The 20651-nt window shown below is 37.3% G+C and overlaps 1 long non-coding RNA gene across 1 annotated transcript; it reads left to right on the top strand.

Moving 5' to 3' along the window:
- Positions 1–11622: 11622 nt before the first annotated feature.
- Positions 11623–12959, top strand: LOC134789801 (uncharacterized). The gene is made up of 2 exons (XR_010144120.1): positions 11623–11835; positions 12245–12959. It is a non-coding gene; the product is annotated as an uncharacterized LOC134789801 (long non-coding RNA).
- Positions 12960–20651: the final 7692 nt, after the last annotated feature.

Here is a 20651-nt window from a genome sequence, read left to right as displayed (position 1 = left end):
ACATACATACAGACGCACGAGTGATCCTATAAGGGTTCCGTTTTATCCTTTTGAGGTACGGAACCCTAAAAAGATTTTTTTTTATTTTGTGGAATGGTGTCAATGTGATACCTTAAATGGATTCAGCACCCCAGATTTATACGAAAACGATACCAAACACGGCCTAGCACCTTCACTGATATAGAGCCCTAAATAACCTTTCAAGAGCGGATATCTCAAAAACTATTCAACATATCGAAAAAATTGACTGAATAAACTTCTAACAAATTAAATTAACTTTCATTTTGTATAAGTGGCCATGTCGCTGAGATGCATAGTTTCCGAGATATAATCGAAAAACCGGAAAATGGGACCTTCAAAGCCCCCTCCCCCCCCCCCCCGCTCAAGGGCTACGGCCGGGGGACTTTTGATATGTTCACCTCCTAACTTGTCAAACCGAGTTACGGAGTCAAAAATTGTGTTCCGAGCATTTCCCTCTACAACTTTTGGAGCATTCGTTGCCTGACCTAAGTAGCTTATTGCATTTCTTTAAAAAAAAATCTGTAAAAGGTTGACGGGTGTTGGGTGTTTATATGGTTTCGGTCGATTATTATCATTTGCATTGCCCATGATGACTTCCTAGAATTACGAGCACACGAGACACTAATAGTAGTTTGACAAACCTTGGTTTTCAAGAGGTATTTTATATTGACATTTGCTGTCACAAATTTGCTGTCAGATTTAGTCGCAAACCGCACGCAAAGTGCACACAAATGTGTCGACACCTTGTTACGGAAAAGTGTAGACACGGCGACGACACTTTGTTTCGAAACAATTCTAGACAGATTGTGTGGACTCTGTTACGACACATCTGACATTTAGTTACCACTTTGTGATTCTGCGACTGGAATGGTTATATGGGGGGCCTAAGGCGCGTTGGGGTGAGATGAAATGGTTTTTTGATGAGAATGGTGAGATAAGTAGTGTTGCATTGGAATCACCGTAAAATAAAATACAAAGGTGTGTGTTGAAAAATGGTACATAAAGCAAAAGTGCATATCCACTTTATGAATGAATTGTATAGTCGGTCTTAGTTAATTCGCCCTTCTACTAAAGTTACGGGAATATACTAGTATTGTATATATACGGGAATATACTGGCTTTCATCGCCCATGACTAGCGACCGCTGTTGTAAATTTAAATAACTCTACTAGAAGGCTGTAAAAGTGGCAAACCTTTACAGAATCTTCCGATAAAGGAGGGAAAACGGTTTAGTTTAAGCCATGTATTTGATACTTATGCAGTGCCTTATGCATTCGACAGGTACTTTTTCATCCTAAAATAAGTTTTTGGCAAAAATTTAATTTTTGGTACAAGCTTTTGTCGCTGACTGTACTTTTATTTCCACAGGCAACTAGACAGACAATTCTAAAAACCCCAAACACAGCTAGGTTGCGTTGTTTTATCACAGAGTTCCTATGGCCACCTTCCAGCTCCATCATCAGATCAGCTCTATGTCATAATAATATTGCATTGTCATCCGATTTATACATGCATGCAAAATTTCAGCTCAATCGGAAACCGGGAATTGGATCAAATTTAACTTGCAAGATTTGATTACAGACCGACAACGGGACAGGTGAAAGTAAATAAAAGCTTGTAAAAACATTTTTATTTTATGAATGACAGTTGGAACGACGTTGCCAGCACTAAAAATATTACACGTGAATCGTGCTTCGGAATCACACAGGACTTTATGTCTTATTTTCAACAAAAAAAAATTCAACTTACCCCAAAGCACCCTAACTAATAATTAAATGTGTTTTGTTCGCATTTCTTATAGAGATGAAACTTCAAATTCTTTTTTTGCATATTATAGTTGGTCAAACCAATTTGTCAGTCAGTAAGAACCAGGAAGACTATACTCATCCTTTTCCTTTGGGTGCTAGTACTAGTGTAAGACAAAGATAGTATGATTCTCTCTGTCTATGATTGAAATGAGACAGTCAGACAAACTATATATTTAAACCAATTTACGACTAAAGCGCAAATCGTAAGAATTATATTTAAAGTCGAAGATAATGGAATTGGAGGTAATCGGAGGAGGAGGAACGACAGGAAAAAATCGACAACACGCCTAAGCAAGCTGCTGATTGGTTGGCACTATCTCGCTTTTATTCAATTATTTTTCGTAATACATATGTAAATATACCTACTTAACTGCTATTTTAAATTAAGATTAAAGGCCAATAATTATTAGACCGACATTAGTTCCTAAGGCCCACCATTAGTGTCAATGTTATGTATAGTTAGTATGTATAGTTTAGATTTAAAATATATCGAGTGTAGGAATAAAATATATGTAGCCGGTAGTACCTATATGTAAAAGTTTGCCGAACGCATAATACAACACATAATATTTTGACGACCGGTCTGGCCTAGTGGGTAGTGACCCTGCCTATGAAGCCGATGGTCCCGGGTTCGAATCCTGGTAAGGGCATTTATTTGTATGATGATGCAGATATTTGTTCCTGAGTCATGGTTATTTTCTATGTATTTAAGTATTTATATATTATATATATCGTTGTCTGAGTACCCACAACACAAGCTTTCTTGAGCTTACCGTGGGGCTTAGTCAATTTGCGTAAAAATGTCCTATAATATTTATTTATTTATTTATTTATTTTATTTATATTTAATATAATATTCGCTAGATAGTAGGTACAGTATAAGTCATAAATAAATGAATAGTAAGCTCATTAGCCTTCTGTTTTGGGGAATTGCCGACGATATACTATATCTGGATATATTATGTAAATAATGATAACATAGAACTCATCCATAAACAGTAACAAATAAATAACCGTGCTCATGCCACAAATTTCCGAACCTAGGACATTCGTAGATAGGGTCATTACTGACTAGGTTAAACACGCCCTTCTTTTGGCTCACCTGTACTTAAATAGTACATTGCAATACAAGTGCGAAAAGTAGGAACGAGTTGCGATATATTGAAACACGACCGAAGGGAGTGTTTTAAATGGACACGAATTGCGAATTACCTTTTCGCACGTGTACCTATTGTACAACGTTTTACAGTACATAATAATAATAAATAAAATAAAAAGCCTTTTATTTCGTTGCAGGTTACAACAATTTAAAAACAAAAAAGTTAAATCTAATAAGTTAGTAATTCATTTTGTTAGTAATAGAGTTAAACTGTTTATTATTATAGAGTTATTAGATGTACTGTAACAACAATTTAAATTTAAATTAATTTTATAAGTCACTAATAACTTATTAGTGATTTATAAAATTAATTTAAATTTAAATTGTTGTCATCACTAATAACTTATTAGTGATTTATAAAATTAATTTAAATTTAAATTGTTGTTACAGTACATATGGCCCTTTAAATTTTTGACATAGGCGCGTATTGTCCTTAGTCCCGCCCTAGGGCGGTAAAGTAGCAACTGTACTGTAAAAAATTTCAAAACGCAACTTTCTAATAACTCAACTCCTAAACTGAGCCTAAACTACCTACTTAATACAATAAAACAAAAAGTGTTTAAATTATGCATATACTTGGTTACATGAATTTTATTATTATCATAACTATTATTATTTATACATATAAAAACATGCTAAAAAAAAAAAAACTTTTATTTCGTTTAGCCCCATTTTAAATTCTATTATTATTATTTATTAAAAAAAAATACTTAAAATAAAAATAAAACTTTTATTTCGTTTAGCCCCTTTTTATATTTTTTTGTAATATAGTGAGTTAGCACATAATTATAATCTCCTTCGCCGCCGTTGCTAAAAATTTCTCACAGGGGCTGAAAAATCCTTATTAGGTATACAATCTCCATTTTTAGATTACCTATGTGTTTTTTAATTTTTTTATGTATTTCCTGTTTTAAGGATGACTCACGCTAGACCGGGCCGTGCCCAGGCCGGGGCATTCGACATGTCATTTTCTATGACGGCTGATCGGTGATCACGTGGTGCTTTCCATAGAAAACGAAGCTCTGGAAGCTCCGGTCCGGCCCCGGCCCGGTCTAGCGTGAGTCATCCTTTACTTTAAAAAGATTCGATGGTTAAAGCGTAGAATTTAATGTTATTCAGAATATTTTCTTTTCTGCTCATATACGGAGGTATCCGTAGGTACATCATACGGCAATATCCTTTAAATTATTTATTTAGTATAGGTACGAGGTTTAATATCGCTAACAGAACGGAATAGCAATAACTATTAAAATCATGGTACATATCATAATTTCTACTTTCTGTTTTTGTTCTACCTTACTTTGTTCAAAGCACTGAGCATTTCAATAAAATTATCTACCGAATTGGTATTGTGTATAAATCAAAAAAAAAATATGGAAACCTGGCATGATCTTTTGTTAATGTTTTATAAGCTACACAAATAAATAAGCCTCCCTTTTTTGCACTGAGGACAAACAATTACCATGTGAATGTCTTTTTAATTTGCTAAGTGTCGCCAGTTGCTCGTATGTGTGCATGATTAAACAAGTTTTGCTAGGTACTGAACTGATTCACAGAAGACCCGCTAAAGGCTTTAACTATTGCAGCACTGTCGTTGACGTTAATGAAGTTTCGGAGTCAAGTTTCACTCACCTTTTGTCTGCAACGTTTATAGCCTTTTGTATACGCAGTTCCATTATTCTTGCTTAAAGTTATCGAAAAATTGAACAAGTCGAAGATAAAATCCATTTTATCATATTGATTATTGGTTCTCTGAAATTTTAAACACTAGTCGTCGATACTCCCAAATGACCTTTTCGTGTTCCATAGATTGATTTGTATTTTATGCATGAAAACACGATATACCCGTATTAGGTAATACTGCTGTTTTTGTACGAATTCATAGGCTCTTGCAAATTTCATTCCAATTTAGATGGTCTCTGATTATTGGATTATTTTGTGTATCTCTGAGGGAGGTCGACCGTCGACTTTGTCAGGTTTCAATATGTCCTCATTTAATTATTTTGTGTATGGAAACCAATTTTATGGTACATATGTTCGCTTAAACGATTTTTGTGAAATGTAGGCAGATATTTCTCTACCTATACCCAAATGACATTTAGTTCAGTTTAGTTAACAATTGTAGCAACATGTTTACAATAAACAACAAACATGAAAAAACAATCAAATTTTATCAAGTCTATTTTCTATGCACGTGATTTTATATCTTTCCATAATTATCACCAATTCTATATTCCAATGCTGAGGCCGTCGCTTTCAGGTGTTAATATAAATAGTTCTTATATATTTCAAATGCATACCTTAGCGTAACTATACTACATGCATACGATAGCAGCTATCATTCATTATACGCAGTGAACTGATCATGTTTATTCAAAATATATTCACTCTTTTCAATCATACATCGACACAGGGGGCCGATTTTTGAATTTCGACCGCTCGATTTCGTTCGAGTTTCGAGTATTTCGTTCAATAATATCTGCAGTACCCGTCATTTAAATTCTACTAATAGAATTGAAAACGAGTGGTCAATACCACTCGATTCCCAATTTCTATCGCTCGTATTTCAAAAATCAGCATTACGCTGTTTTCCACCGATTTTCGAGTGACGAAATCGAGCACTCGAAATTCAAAAATCGGCCCCCTGATCGGGGTTGCAGCGCCTCACTCGGAAAGTTGGGGAAATTTCATTACGTGTATTCAATAAGCAATATAAGCATTCACTTCATCGATGCAATATATATAAGTACGTATGGGTAAGTATATACACGATGCACTGATATATGACAACGAGGCACCTACACATACGCTCTCCCTGTTATGTATTGTAGGCATATTCTGCCGTGCTAACAACATTTGCAGTAATCGCAGTTGGAAAGACATGCAATTGTTTATCTTGTTCTCTTTAAATAAGTTCTTTATTTAAACGATGTTTTTCGTGCAAGTACTGCACATGCACCAGCACGATGGACTGACCAACTCAAAGGCGAGGAACCATCTCAGAAATTCTATGACGTGGTGAGGAAAGCGATGGACCGGAATCGATGGACCACGATCATCAGTCATGATGGATGCGACCAAGAAGAAGAAGACTGCACATGCGATAAGCAGGGCAGTATTGTAGGTCTTGTTGCCCAAACGAACAATTAAGGTATAATTAGACAATTAAGAAACATGTTTAGAATCAAATTACCCAATTATATTATCTGGGGGCACGGCAGTGCCCCCGCCAAGTCGAGCAATACAAAGAGGCACGGCCGTACCATCCTTTTCTCGAAGCAATTCAGGCCATTTTCGACGTCCTGTAATTTTGTGCTGGCTAAAGCTAGAACCCTGAATTTTCAGTGACATATAGGGGTTAACATGCTTTACATATAATCTCAAAAACATTCAATTTGAACTTGTAGTTTAAAAATTATTTTACGTCAAAGTTCCTTAATTTCGACACTGACACACTCACCGACCATCATAATTCTAAGGTACATCTAGCATACCCACAAGCTTTAAAATTTAAACATAGGATAGGTAGTTTTCAGTGTATCAAGCCATAGAAAACCTAAAAATATTGCAATATCAGTCACGTTTTAAAGATCTAAGAACTGCATAAGTAAGTTTGTAATTCCATATGAATATATAACAATAAAAATAGAACAGTGTATACAATCGGATTTAGAAAACATAATAAAATGGTCACATGACAACGGTATCATTATAAATATGTCTAAAACAAAAGCTATGCACATATCGTCTACACATTACCAGAAAAAATGTAAACATTATAATATTATAGGGCACACATACGACTGCTTACATAAACTAAAAGACAACTGTAACTGTAACATAATTGAGTTTGTTGAATCATATAAATATTTAGGGTTAATAATAGACAGGACATTTAACTGGAAATTACAAGTACAAGCATTATGTAACAAATTGAGATATATTTACGTAACTTTCCAACAACTTAAAAAATATGTAAATCGTAAAACCATGCGAACACTTTACTTTGCCCTAGTGGAATCACACATAGATTATGGATTAATAGCATATGGTCGTACATTTAAAACACAACTAGATATGATTAGAAAGCTACAGATTCGGTATTTAAAATTATTAGTTAATCCTAAACAGAAAAAAACTTGTAACAAAGATTATGATCAGCTGTTTAGATTGTGTAATATTCTACCCGTAAATGAAAAATTTAAGTTATTTGTAGCATCTCATAATTATAGTACAAAGTCATTTCCATGTAAAACACAGAATAAAGATAAAGTGACAAGAAGAAAACCTAAACTATTCTTAGAAAATTTTACTCCCATTAATTACTATGGAGAGCGGACGTTTCAATATTTGGTACCTAAAATATTTAATGCACTTCCAGAAAAACTATTTGCTAAAGAGATAAGCCCACATACCTTTAGAACAAGTGTTAAGAAATATTTAATAGATATTTGCCCACAGGAACAGTAGAGAGGGGTCAACTTATTATGGAAACTTATAAAAGTGGACCCGTCTTTGCTGGCCCTGAAGGCCTATAATAGAATAACTAGATTTAAATTTGCATGCTTAGTTATTAAGTTAAAATAATACAGCATGTTTATAAATATTTAACTGACACAAACATGTATATCAAGAGCTTTACTAACTGCCATCAAACTGTTTTGCAGTTTGGCAGTCCTATTTCAATGTAAAACATTTGTACTGTGTCTTATGAAAATAAATAATAATAATAATAATGTGGACCTGCTCGCGTCGGTGAAATGGTTCTGCCTAGCTCTGAATCCCCTCAGCACCTTGCTGAAGGATTTGGGACTAGGTTGCCGGCTTCGGAGAGAGGGTGAAGTTATTTCTCACCTTCTGTACATGGATGACCTCAAATTATTTGCACCAAATACCCAAGGCTTGTTGGAGCTACTGAAAACCACCGAAGTCTTCAGTAGTGCCATCAACATGGAGTTTGGTGTCGATAAATGTGCGGTTATGCATGTACAGCGGGGGAAGGTTGTAAATTCAACAAATTTACAACTTTCTGAGACAATGTCTTTCAGGTCTATCTCTGAATCAGAGACCTATAAATACCTTGGTATGTCACAGTCGTTGGGTATTGAGGACGAGGGTATTAGACGGTCGATGAAGGAGCGCTTTTTCAGTCGGCTCACAAAAGTCCTTAACAGTCTTTTGTCAGGAGGCAACAAAGTGCGCGCCTTCAACGCCTGGGTAATGCCTCTTCTCACATACTCCTTTGGCATACTAAGGTGGACTCAGACCGAGCTGGACGCCCTGGATCGGAGGGTCCGGTCACTGCTCACCACACATCGCATGCTACACCCACGCTCGTCAGTTATGAGATTGTACATCCCACGGAAGTGTGGAGGCCGAGGCTTCCTAAACGCCAAGGATCTCCACAACCGCGAGGTGTACAATCTCAGGAATTATTTCCTTAACAACGAGTGTGGGATGCATCGTGATGTGGTGGCAGTAGACAGGAACCTCACGCCGCTCTCCTTGGCAAACGAGAACTGGCGCAAACCTGTGGTACTAAGTACTGCGGATCGCAAGGCGGCATGGGAGAGTAAGGCGCTACACGGGCGGTTCTACAAGGCCCTCACGGGACCCGATGTGGACCTGCTCGCGTCGGTGAACTGGTTACGATTCGGGGACCTCTTCGGAGAAACCGAGGGTTTTGCCTGTGCAATTGCGGACGAAGTGATGATGACGAACAACTATCGGAAATATATCCTGAAGGACGGTACGGTCGACATTTGTCGGGCATGCCGCCGTCCCGGAGAGTCACTCAGGCATATCATTTCCGGTTGTTCTCATCTTGCTAACGGTGAGTACTTGCACAGACATAATCTCGTAGCCAGGATTATTCACCAGCAACTTGCTCTTCTATACGGCCTTGTGGACCGCGAAGTACCGTACTACAAGTACTTACCTGCGCCTGTTCTCGAGAATGGTCGTGCCACGCTCTATTGGGATCGATCTATCATCACTGACAGGACTATTGTCGCCAATAAGCCTGACATCGTGCTGATAGACCGATCGCAGCGCCGGGCCGTGCTCGCCGACGTCACCATCCCCCATGATGAGAATCTCGTGAAGGCCGAGAAGGACAAGTCCAGCAAGTACCTAGACTTAGCTCACGAGATTACCGCCATGTGGGATGTTGACTCGACGATCATTGTTCCGATAGTTGTGTCAGCGAACGGTCTCATAGCGAAGAGTCTCGACCAACACCTAGAGAGACTCTCGCTGGGTGGTTGGATCAAGGGTCAGATGCAGAAGGCGGTAATATTGGACACGGCGCGTATAGTACGTCGGTTCCTCACTCTGCGGCCCTGACCACCGGCAGCTTGGGCCAAGCTCCGCTGCCGGCGGCACCCTAGGTTAGGTTTTTTATAATGTGTTTATATGTATTTTTTATTGTTTTGTAAGTGTTTTTTTATATTTTACTTTTATATTCATATTATAACAAACCTAACTTAAGACGAAAAATAAATAAAGAGAATAATGTGGACCTGCTCGCGTCGGTGAACTGGTTACGATTCGGGGACCTCTTCGGAGAAACCGAGGGTTTTGCCTGTGCAATTGCGGACGAAGTGATGATGACGAACAACTATCGGAAATATATCCTGAAGGACGGTACGGTCGACATTTGTCGGGCATGCCGCCGTCCCGGAGAGTCACTCAGGCATATTATCTCCGGTTGTTCTCATCTTGCTAACGGCGAGTACTTGCACAGACATAACCTCGTAGCCAGAATTATTCACCAGCAGCTTGCCCTCCTATACGGCCTTGTGGACCGCGAAGTGCCGTACTACAAGTACTCACCTGCGCCAGTTCTCGAAAATGGTCGTGCCACGCTCTATTGGGATCGATCTATCATCACTGACAGGACTATTGTAGCCAATAAGCCTGACATCGTGCTGATAGATCGATCGCAGCGCCGGACCGTGCTCGTCGACGTCACCATCCCCCATGATGAGAATCTCGTGAAGGCCGAGAAGGACAAGTCCAGCAAGTACCTAGACTTAGCCCACGAGATAACCGCTATGTGGGATGTTGACTCGACGATCATTGTTCCTATAGTCGTGTCAGCGAACGGTCTCATAGCGAAGAGTCTCGACCAACACCTAGAGAGACTCTCGCTGGGTGGTTGGATCAAGGGTCAGATGCAGAAGGCGGTAATTTTGGACACGGCGCGTATAGTACGTCGATTCCTCACTCTGCGGCCCTGACCACCGGCAGCTTGGACCCTGCCCCGCTGCCGGCGGCACCCTAGGTTAGGTTTTTTATAATGTGTTTATATATTTTTGTTATGTTTTGTAAGTGTTTTTATATTTTACTTTTATACTCACATTGTAAAACTCTAACCTAAGACCCTAATTGAATAAAGAGAATAATAATAATAATAATATGCGTTCTACATGACATAAAAGCTCTCCAAGGGGCCTCTACGTGTTGGATCTGTGTCCCCACGCAAGCCTATCAAAAAGCCGGGATTATAGGCCCGTGATATCCAAGGAGATACAAATAATAATAATAATAATATGCTATTACAAAGTTACTGTTGCAGTTAATACAAATAGTAGGTAAAGTAAAGGTACACTACGATGTACGATGTGAGTATGAATGAAGATGTGTTTAGGTATGATATGTGTATACATAGTATAGGTGTGATTACTCGAAAACAAGGACTGCTTACAAAAAGAGATGAGATCCCATCAAAAACATTACATGTAAAAAGGTGCAAGTCTCGCAACACTTCTACTACAAAAAAGTTTTGAGATGTAATGTGAAACCAAGTCGGTTATTTTAATCAGTGCCAGTAATACATATAATGACTTGGCAATCGCAATTAATGCTTTACTCGTACCGTACTCGTAAATATGTGTAATGCTCAAACTGCAATTTTATTAGCGCTAGCGTTATGTTCAATTAGAAGAATTTTAAATAGGTGACGATGATCCTTATGTCATTATGCAGCCGTGCGATTGCCAGGTCATTATATGTATTACTGGCACTGATTAAAATAACCGACTTGGTTTCACATTACATCTCAAAACTTTTTTGTAGTAGAAGTGTTGCGAGACTTGCACCTTTTTACATGTAATGTTTTTGATGGGATAATTGTCTACCATGTTATTCTCATCATAGTAGTTTAATCGTATTATTTTTACCTATCACCAAGCTAGTTCCCTTTGTAACTAGCCGTAAGCCCTATCTATAAATATAAAACATTTAAGTAGTAAAACACCTTTATTATGAAAATGAATTAGTGTTTATGCATATTCCAATATAAATATCAAAGTTAAAACGTTTGAAAACAACGCCATCTGTACACCGCGAAGGGAATTAAGTACATAACAAGTTTTTTTTTTTTTTTTTTTTTTATGGCATCGCGCTCCTGGCGCATTCAGCCAGACGAGTAAAGCAGGGAAACGGAATTAAAGGATTACATTATAACGGGTAAGACGGAATTTTGGAAAAGGATCAGGAAAAGGTAAATTATAGGCAGTTAGAGTTTAATGTTATGACGTGAAATAAATGAATACAATGATTTAAATATATATGGAGAAGAATCATTAATATACAGGAGTGTTGTAATAGATGTGGGAAACGGAACTTTAAAATCTGACAGCTGTCTTAATAGTATAGAACGATCATAAAGGTTACATGCAAAGAATATATGGTTAAGATCAGCGGGATCAGCTCCACAAGTACATGCAGAACTGGCCACGCGATTTAGTAGTTTGAGGTGTTCCGGTGTACATACGTGACCCAATCTCATTCGAATTAACATACTAGTTGCAGGTTTTGGCAGAGAGATTTTAGCAAACCAAGGTTTGGCAGGAATTGATTTTTGAATGCTTCGATAATGTAACGCAGCAGCACCTGCACCAGATGTCCATAAATTCCTCCATTCCTTTCGTAGGTATAATTTAGGCAGTGCCAACAGGTCTTCAGACACATTCTTAAACGGAAACATGTCCCCACAACTAATGGCATCTCGAGCTAAATCATCCACCCTTTCATTACCTTTAATCCCTCTGTGTCCAGGGATCCAGGCAATGGAAACCGAATACCCTTTAATGTGACATTTTAACAATAGGCTACGGATTTGATAAATAATTGGGTTATTAGATTTAGATTTGAAAGGAAATTTACATATTGCCTGTAGTGAACTTAGGGAATCTGAGAAAATAATTGTTTTTTTGAGATGCATTATAATGATGAACTCTATTGCTTTCAGGATTCCAAAGCACTCACCACTGTACACAGAGGATTCTGGTGGCAACTTTATTTTTTGGTAAATATTAGATTGGGTGTGGAGAACACCAACGCCAACACAACCATTCTCTGACGTCTTAGAAGCATCTGTGTACATATGATGAGCACCCAGGCCATCTGTTCCAATGAATTCCAGGAATTGTTGATTTTGTTCAACATCATTCTTGGAGACTCCAATATTGAGGAGAACTGGAGGAATAAGTGTCAGAGAATCATATTCATATTGGAAAATGGGAAGTGTTGAAGAGCTAACAGTGGGAGCTGATATAGATTTAAGTTTTTGAAAGCTTTTTACTAAACAAGGAGGACTTTTGTGTTTCCAATAGTTGGAAGTAGTTATTTGAAGCACAAGGTTAGACAGGATAATCCAGAGTTGGTGATTAGAGAATTGGGAACAACGGAAAATAAATCTATCACTAAGATATTGGCGTCGTAAATGAAGTGGAGGCTCAACACACTCAACTTGCATGGCATTGATAGGGCTTGAATTCATGGCCCCACAAATCAATCTGAGTGCTTTGGATTGAATACGATCTAGTTTTTGGAAGCCAGCTACATATCCTGGCTCTAACAAAAATGTCCCATAATCTAAAATACTTCTTATCAAGGCATTATACATGAGTTTCATGCAAAAAGGATGTGAACCCCACCAAACTCCTGAAACGCACCTGAGGATATTAATATTTTTTTCACATTTAGAAACTATGTAATCACAATGTGGAAGACCCGTTAATTTATTATCTAAAATAACACCTAGGAATTTGGTTTTATCTTTAATGGAAATGGAGCAGTTATTAAATTGCACATTGATCGGAGGAGGAAACATTTTTCTAGTAAACAAAACTACAACACTTTTATGCACTGAAAGTTCCAGACCATTTGAATCTAACCATAACTTCAATAAGCCCAAAGAAGAAGTGACTGATCTACTGGCTTGTTCAATAGAAAGGTTTGGCGAATATAATAATAAATCATCAGCATATTGCAAGACTCTAACCGTGTCATTTAAGGATGATTCTAAATCAAATGTGTAGATATTATATAGCAAAGGACTTAATACGGATCCTTGGGGAAGACCTCTCCACACTAAACGGGAAATCCTATTGTTGTCATCTATGAGAAGGCTAATGGACCTTTCTGATAAAAGGTTTATTATGAAATTGGTTAACATTACTGGTATAGCTAATTTGTGAAGTTTTGCTTGTAACACTGAGACTAAGACATTATCATAAGCGGCGCTTATGTCAAGAAAAGCAGCTACTATAGACTCATTTCTAGAAAATGACAATCGAATATCTGAAATTAAAATACCCAAGCTATCATAAGTAGACCTACCTTTTCGGAAGCCAAATTGACTATGAGAAAGTAATTGGTTTTTTTCTACAAAATATTCTAGTCTGTTTTTAACTGAATGTTCTGCTACTTTAACAAATACTGAGGAAAGGGCAATTGGACGATAAGAAGAAACATCTGACACTGGTTTGAACGGCTTTAAAATAGGAATAACTATTTGAGATCTCCAAGAATCAGGAATTTTACCAGACTGGATAACAGAATTTATTATATTTAGATAATAAGAAAGAATACCATCACTAGCATTTGCTAAAAAGGAATAAGGAACTCCATCTTCCCCAGGTGAAGTATCTTTTAAACCACTTAATACAGCTTTTAACTCCTCCATTTTAAAAGGCTCATTTAAAGTATTATAATAGCATGAGTCAAATGAAAAGGCAGCAGGGTGAAATACATATTCTTCGGGGACGGAAGCAGGTGCTAATCTATCCATAAACTGTGTAGCAAGGTTAGGAGGAAGGATCTGTCTAGAGGACTCATTGAAAGCATGTCTAAATCTTTTAATATTATTCCATACTATGGATGGTTTTACGCTAGGACTAAGAGACAAACAAAATCGCTTCCAGCCTTCGAACTTTTTCTTTCGCAACAATTTTTTTGTCTCACGAGCAACTTGCATGAATGTCTCAAAATTTTCATTTGTCATAAAATGACAATATTTTCTTTCAGCCTCCTTACGGTTTCTGATAGCTTGTGTGCAATCATCATCCCACCAAGGCGGAGAAGGTATTTTACCTGATGCACTGTTTTTAACCGGAAAAATTTCATCAGCTGCTTCAGTCATTATCTGAGCTAATGCAACTGAACAACTAACTACATTACTATCATCTATGGACGGTAAACACAACAATTTCTCCTCTACACGGGTTTTGAAAAGTTTCCAATCAACATTACTTAAATTATACTTAAGCCTAGGGCTAGGTTTCGGAGATGGCGGAATAGAAGATGGAAATGTAATAATGATAGGGTAGTGATCACTCCCATATGTTGATTCCAGAGTATGCCAAGTGAGAGAAGCCGCAAGATCAACTGAACAAATTGATAAATCAATAGCGCTAATTGACTCTGTTGGAGCTGTTCGGCGGGTTGGAGAACCGTTGTTTAAAACACAAAGATTGTGTTGGTCTATGATATGAATGAGGCGATCTCCATTATAATTAGACGATGAACTACCCCAAACCTGGTGATGTGAGTTAAAATCTCCTAAAATTAAAACGGGCCTAGGAAGAGAAGAAATTATTTGTTCAAGCTCAACAAAAATAGATGATGAGGGATGAGGAATATATACAGAAATAATACAGATGTTATTTACAATGGCAGCAACAATTGAAAAATCATCGCTATGGGATGGAAGATGAAAAGGTGAAAATGATATGGAATTCCTGACAAGTAGAGCTACTCCGCCCCATCCGCCAGGAGTGCCAGGTCGCGAAGGACGGTCCTCTCTGAGACATGAATATCCCGTGACTCTAAGAAGAGCCCCAGGCTTGAGCCATGTCTCAGAGAGGGCAAAAACAAATGGTTGAAATTTGTTTAATAAATGAATTAAATCTTGTTTTTTATTTATTACACTTCTGCAGTTCCACTGTATAATTTTGGCCATTATTTTTAATAGTTGAGACAAGTTCTTCAAGCATGGGGGCAACGTGGGACGGTATTCTTACATTAGGCTGAGATAAATGATCAATTAACGCTTGTATTTCCTCAGCTACTGAAACATTATCTTTAGGAGACTCTTGCTGTAGTGCACAGCCATTTTGAGGAGATGGAATGATATATTCTTTAACTAAAGCATTGTGAGCTGCTGCATCATACCCTGTTGTTATAAGTTTTTTAACTGTACGTGGTTTCAAAAAAGTTGTCTTTTTATAACTGTGTGACTGCATGGTTGTACCCGGGGCTGGATTATTGACACTGCGATGTAAATTTGGCTGAGACTGTGGCTGTTGGGGTGATTGTGTCAGAAGGACATCGGCAAATGATTTTGAAGCAGCTGGATGTAATTTAACAGCCTCACCATAAGAAATACAATTGTTAGCCATAGTTACTTTAATATCCTTCTGTCTCTTGTGTTCCGGGCAAGCCCTGTTCGTGGCGAAATGGAAACCATTGCAAAGGCAGCAAACGGCATCGTCCTCCTCCACTGAACAGGTATGACCGGAATGCAATTGACCACACTTAAAGCACTTGGGTTTAGATCTGCAATTAGTTTTCGTATGACCAAATTTAGTACAGTTGAAGCACTGGATTGTGGGAAAGATATACAGTTCGACAGGCAGTGAGTTGTAGCATGAGAATACCCGTTTTGGTAAAACTTGACCATCAAAAGTTAGGACAACTGTCTCAGAGGGTTGCCACGAAACGGCACCATTAACTGTAACTCTATGATTCAAACGCCGAACTTTAAGCACTTTTCCACACCCAGTGGGCACGGAAATGTTGGACACTATTTCCTCCTCGGACCACTGTGATGGAATACCACGGACTAGGCCCATGCGCGTTACTGTAAATGATGGTATGTATGCTGTTAAATTTTCGTTGTCAAGTTGAGGATTGGTTACAAACAAATTAGCATCGATATGATTTGCAAAAGCCATGGAAATTCTTGTCCTACCAATACGTTTCACGCTGCCATTTATAATATTTTTGAAGCCGTTTTTTACTAAGAACCTACCAAAAGACACCGGGTGCAGAGACGAGTTTGGATCAGTTTGTTTTAATTGAACATGCACCGTAAACGGTGCAACATCAGCTGTTGAAAATAAATTTCTGCCAACTTTTGTTGTTTGAATATCAGAAACTACTTTATTTGTGTCAGTATTTGTTATAGAATGAGCTTGGGTCTTTTGTACAATTTCACACTCGCAAACATATTCCCCACCAGCATTTCGCTTTCTCTTTTTGTTACAATCTTTACACCTCTTATTTTTATATACTTTTCTTTTTAAATCATTTTTATTATTTACAGATGTATCAGTATCCATGCTAGACTCTATTTCAATATTTATACCAACCTGGAGGTTTTCTCCTCCAGGGTCGGGAGGATCATCCTCCCCCATTGTAAAGAATTACAAAAGACTTACCTAATATGAGTGAATGTCACAATATATACAGAAAACAAAAATATTTACATGTAATACTATCTAAAATATATACAAATTACCAATTCCTTGATCTTAAATTGAATTAAATGTACGAGAAACCAAAACACACAACCGCCACGTTTCACGTTTCCCGCGCTTTTTTCACATAACAAGTTACGTATTGACGTTGAAGCGTTATCAACAAATCACCTAACGTTCAAGTAGTTGCGTAAGAAATTCATAGATGGCTGAGTAAGATGTGGCATCAATCAAAAGTAAATCTTAAGTATGAGGCGCAAGGACTAGATAGAGAATGTGTCGTTACGACTTTTGGTTCTGAAATATCAAATGTCTGGGTTACAGAGCGTGTCTGAACTACTTCGTCGGGCCAAAATAAGTCTTAAATAAAAGATGTAAGGTTAATTTTTGTAGATAATTCATTGAAAGTAGGAATGATTTCCAAGGTGAATGTGTCTGAACTAGGGGTAGAGTGCAGGTGCGCTTGTACTTCAGACATAATTCTTGGAAGAAATGGCTGAAGTAGGCAGGTGCGACACAGGTGTTCTGTCTGAACTAGCGTGTCTGAGTTAGCAAAAAATCATATAAAAGGGCTGAAAGGAGGGGTCGCGTATTCATTCTTCAACCAATGGACTAACAGTGACACTGGTTTTCGGGCGTAACGTAATACTGGTAAGTGAAGTTTCTCTGCTACTTTTTCTATGTGTTTGTTTTTACTTGGAATTATCCTGGTAAATTTAAACTTAGAATTTGTGTCTTTGTTTGGTTTTACGGGGACTATGTCATCGTAACGCTAGACTTGGATTTTGGTAGAGATTCTTTACTGCCATGTTCCCCAGAGTTAGTTTTGTGAAGTTTTCTACATTGTGTGTTCTAAGTGCCGTCATGTTATGCAGGGACAATGTCGTTGCATTGCATAGCCGGGGCTTGGGATTGTGTCTCTGTTTGATTTTGCGGGAAGAAATTCTCGTAACGTTAAATATAGATAACAGTGTTTAAGGGAATTTCACTTTGTTTATAGTTAATTTATATTGTGAGATCTTAGTGTTTTTATATGGGGTAATTTTGCTATTTTAAAACCAGATCATTGTTTGGACTGACAGTTTGTCCTGCTAAGCATTCAATCCACCTAACGGTGCCAAAGGATTGGATGGTTGGGAGTCTTTTGTTCCGAGTTTGAGAGGACTCGGAGTCTCTTTTATATCAACATAAGAGACGAATTATCTCACTAGTCTCAAGGCCCCCTGTTTAGATGGATGTGGGGACGTCACGTGCGCGTCATTGGGTGTAAATCCTGCCCACTGAAGTCGACAGTAATTGAGACTAGGTCTCCTATTAAATATATTTATATATTTCGGTGCTCCGGTTCATACTAGTGCTGGTTGCGGGGACAGACTTCTGTCGTGACTGATATTACACTTAGTCTTTGTTGCGGCAGTTTTCCTCGTGATTAGTGCGTGTGTGTGCTAGGGTACTGATCTACTTATATACACGGAATAGGGCGACTTATTCTTATCCACCATGCCCGCGGGCGATAAGGAGGGAGTCAAATAAGTACACTGGCCTGTAGGTTGCCTCCTCGGTTTCGCCTGCCGAACGTTACAGCTTCTCGTAGGGACCGCACTTGCGTATATTACAAAGCATTAGGTCGATGGTAAGAACGAACTATGCTTTGAATGTACTAGATCAGGGACAATGGGTAGGGTTAGGGTAGAATCACACACTCATTTTGTTGTTTATTAGGGTTCTTTTTAGTTCTGGTCAGTGAAATTGATATGGTTGATATATATTTCTCTTTAAGGGTTTAAAAATATGGTTTCTTTATCCTAAAATACGAGTGGTTAAAAGGTAAAGGTTCTTACTATCTTCTTATTTTCTAATTTATATGAGGATCATTAACGGTTTTATGAAACTTTATTTCTATTTCTGGTTTTCTGGTGTAGGGACGAGGTACTGAGTAGTTCAACCTATTTTTCATGGTATTTCATAAACAATACTTAAATATCAAGCTGGGTTTAGGAGTGCAGGCTAGTCTGAGATGGAAGGATCGAAGATTGGTTCTGTTTTAGGGACCCCTTTGGCAGACAAGAGTAGTCCATTGGGAATTTTGAGTGAAATAATGCTCATTTTGATATTTCAGTCTCATAAAACATTAATAGTTAACAGATAAACTCGGTACTTCGTTTATACATTTATAGAACTAGGAATTCTGTCTAGATTATCAGCTCTGGGGAAAGGGATTAAGGGATTAGCATCCCTAGCTTTTGAATATAAAAAAGATAAGTAAATTCGATGACTGATGAATACTTGGCGCTTCTCTTCGTCGTCATCTAGGTACGCATAGGTTCCGGAGCGTTGGTCATAGCCCGTCTGGCTAAAGAGGTAGGGTAGGTGCTCCGATTGATGTGGTTATCGGACTAAGAGCTCCCAGACCTGCATCGAAATATAGAGGTGGTAGTCGTTTAGAAGATGATAGTTAAATATAATTATCCTTAAAATGCTAGGGAGTAAATGAGCTTACCTCAGGAGTGCTGCCTCTATAGTACCCCGGGAGCTTAATAGGCGTAGCAGGATTTTACCAAAAACATTTTTAAATTCATATTATATTTGAATATTTCATCAATAACATTTATACCTCTCCTAGAGATTCGTTGAATATTCTGTGTCTGTGACTCAATTAAAATAATCATTAAATTATTCTTTAATAACATAATAAAACATATCTTCAGTACCATAATCATTTGCTTATAATCTAGGTAAAATAAAGTAAAATTGGAGTCCAAAATATAGTTGTTACTCATTAAAGAATCTAGGGTATCTCGGTTCACTTCAGAGGGGTCCTAACTACTAGACTAGACGATCACGTGGCCAATTATTAGAATAATTAGGGAATTATGTATTTATATATTTAATTTATAAGGTTTAAGGGTGGAGAGAGTTACACCTTCCTAGTATGTACGGGAATTAGGTAAGAATTGAGATTTAATATTTTTGCTGCACGGTCTTGTGTCAAGATCCCGCTAAGCGGTTTGCCTTTTTTCCTTTAAGACTGCGTCGAGCAAAATCAGCGACTAATGACGCAATAGCGGTATTGATAAAAAAAATTATAATAAATGTCATTATTATCTCAAAGAGTGTGTTTACAACGAATCACCCTTGAAAATCTGAAATCTTTTACAATATAATAAATACACTTATGCAAAGTTGTACCTAAAACGAGATGAACGAGTGTCAGCGTTTAGTAAAATTTGTATTAAAAAATCGATTATCAAGCTATAAAATCTGTTGTTACTATCGTGTAGTGGCGCTTGCAGGCAAGTAATCATCTGACACGAACCCAGTATTATTCACTTTATTAAAAAAAAAACACTTTTTTAAATTGAAAAAGTTTCTGTTATTTCTACTCAAAATCACAAAGTTTTTTTCTATTCCGTTACTATTTATCTTAGACTTTTTATGATGGTACAAATATTAACGAAAATATGTACCTAATTACCTATTACCAATAAAGAATGAGTATGAGTATGAGTATGAGTATGAGTACAAAAAAAAACTAAGATGTCATTCATATCATATCATATCATTTATTCAGTAATGGTCATACATTGTCATTTATATATACAATTCACTTAATGAACTAAGGATAATATAGAATTAACTAAAAATTTACATGTCAATTTGCATAATAAAAGATGGAATGTTCATATTTTTAAATAAGTAAAAAATAAATAAATTCGGAGTAATAACAGAAATTTTCCATATAAAAAATGGTGTGTACAGATTTTTGTAAAACATACCAGCAAAACTCCAGTTAATAACTAGGACAAAGGTATTTATCTTAATGATTACAATTTTCAAATTAAATATTCAAGTCTTTTCTCTTACACTGCCAATCGGATAACCAAGGTTTTTTTT

The sequence above is a fragment of the Cydia splendana genome, chromosome 4, assembly GCF_910591565.1.
Source record: "Cydia splendana chromosome 4, ilCydSple1.2, whole genome shotgun sequence".
Taxonomy (NCBI): domain Eukaryota; kingdom Metazoa; phylum Arthropoda; class Insecta; order Lepidoptera; family Tortricidae; genus Cydia; species Cydia splendana.
This window is presented reverse-complemented; position numbering and strand designations above follow the sequence as displayed.